Genomic DNA, 2,497 nt, shown 5'->3' on the forward strand with positions numbered 1-2,497 from the left:
AACACTTTAAAGAGGTTGTTTGGGGTACATTTGCCCAATGCACTATGTCATGATTTCTTGACTGATGCTTCCATTGGTGTTGATTGTGGATCCAAGTAAACTGAAGTCCTTGACAACTTCAGTGTTTTCTCCTTTCATCATGATGTTGCTTATTGGTCCAATTGTGAGGATTTTTGTTTTATTTATGGTTAGTAGCTGAGCATTAATCATTTGTGCTTTCCATGCACATGCACACAAATATATATTCTGAAGTTTTGGTACATACTGAAAACATAAAGGATGTTGTTGTTGTTTTTAGGTGCTGTCAAGTCATCTCTGACTCATAGCGACCCCTTCTTGGGTTTCTGAGGTGGTATCACTATGGAAGTAGATTGTCCAATCTTCCTTCCAAGGAGTGGCTGGTGGGTTTGAACTGCCAACTTTCTGGTTAGCAGTAAAGTGCCTTATGCACTACTCCACTAAAGCTATAAAACACACACATACATATATGTAATTGCTATGCAAAACCCACTATCGTAGGTACTATATAAATAAAACTCCATGTTGGTTTTTAATATTCCATTGTCCATTTCACAAAATAATCAATATGTACCAAACCAAAGCAGTTTTCTATCATGTCATTGTGATGTAGTAGAAAAACTCTCCTCCCTGGGGTTACTAAAATACAAATGTTATAACTATACTAACTCCTCTGAGGGTAGGTCAAGAATTACAGGGAAGAGAAATATGTGGCCTCTCTGTACAATCACAGAAGAATTAAATTCTAGACCAAACTATCATCTATTCATTATTATATGTGGTTTATAAAATTGTCTCATTTACTTTGATAATGATATTTCCTTATACTTTGTTTTCAAAATATATGGAAAAGACCTATGTCAATGATTCATCAACATTTTTCAATGATGCCTTTCCTTGGCACACTTTGTTTCCTTAATAGATTCCCCTGAGCCAACAAAAAACAAGCATATATAATAAGTCCAGTTCCATTTGTATAACATATACAGAGAGAAACATTTCTAATTTTATATTTTTCAAAGCAGCACTCTCTGCTAAGGAAACCTGAGGAAAATATTAATAAGATTTTATAGATGCATGATCATAGGATTAAATGTTTATTTAAAATGCTTACATAAATATAGAGAATATGTTTTCATAAATAAGATATTTATGTATTGTATGAAAAGGCACAAATGGAAGAATGCTTTAATAATCAATTCCAGTATAACTGTGTTTGTACAAGGATGTTATGTGAGGGGAAAAAAACTATGAAGGAATTGTATCACAATAAAACATTTCAACAATTTTGTGATAATAAGAATGCAGGAGAGTGTGGGTCAGATATTACTCATCTAGCACCATTATCTCTAAAAGCAATGAGAAAGTTAAGTCACCAATTTTGTTTTGAGAGTACAAATAACAATTAAATAAATTGTAACTCAGTTTACCAGTTCTGAAATGATATGAATATTTCAGCTAACCAGCCAGTAGAATTTCACAGTAAATCACCAAGAAGAAGCAAGACATAAGTAAAAGTACTGTTCTTCAATATTCTGTGTATCATCCCTGTTAATCAAACATTACGAAATGCAATCTGGACATATGGTCATAATCTTATAACCCTTTTTATATTGAAGATGAGATCATTGCTCATGGATCACAATTGAGTTCCAAACCAGGAGCACAGCAATAAATCTTGTATTGTTCATTTTATGTTCTCCTAAATTTAAATGCCATGCTGTGATGAAAATGGGATTATAAAAATTCTATTCCCTATTTGAAAGAATAGCTGTAGATATTTTGACCAATTACTTGTTTGTTTCTTATAAAATATTACAGAACACTGAGTTGTGCATTGTAGGAATTTAATATTTTCTTCTACACAGTAATATATTTCCTTACCAGGAGTTGTGGCATCTTGCCCTCTGGCCTTTTTCCTAAACTATAATCCTTATAGGAGCTGCTTGCCAGGTTTTCATCCAACTTAGAGGCTGGTGAGCTCCAACTGCCTAACTTTGGTTTGCAATTAAGTACATAGCCATTGCACCATGAGGGCTCCTTAAGTAACAATCTAAGAGAAAGTGCAAGCACAATCTTCCGATGGATAAACATGTGTTCTCAAGTGCGATTATTATATGGGGCTGGTTGTTTAACCTTGTAAAGTTTTCCTAAACTATGTGGGCCAGAGCTTGCCAAAATATAGAATACGGACTTAAGACTAATTATCTGTAAGCTTTCAAACACTATACTTAGATTTTACTAGAATCCAAACTGATTTTTGTCATATATAAAAGGGAAAATATAAACATGTTACATATGTTTTATAAAAAGTTATATATTTTAAGCATAATTAGAAGTTTCATTTTAAAGAAGCATTAGAAGAAATAGGTCATGTTTAAATGTTCATACCAGAGTATTTATTCATGGTCTGCAATAATATATTTTCAAAGAAGAGAGGTCAATATTTATCTTGTAATAATATTTGTTACTTGAATGA

At 32.5% G+C, this 2,497-nt stretch overlaps 1 pseudogene; it reads left to right on the forward strand.

The window, feature by feature from the left end:
- The window catches only part of LOC103213226, a 9,834-nt pseudogene that overhangs the window by 6,227 nt on the left and 1,110 nt on the right, over positions 1-2,497 (forward strand).

This window comes from Orycteropus afer, unplaced genomic scaffold (assembly GCF_000298275.1).
Source record: "Orycteropus afer afer isolate SDZICR_OR568_19922 unplaced genomic scaffold, OryAfe1.0 scaffold01425, whole genome shotgun sequence".
Lineage (NCBI taxonomy): Eukaryota > Metazoa > Chordata > Mammalia > Tubulidentata > Orycteropodidae > Orycteropus > Orycteropus afer.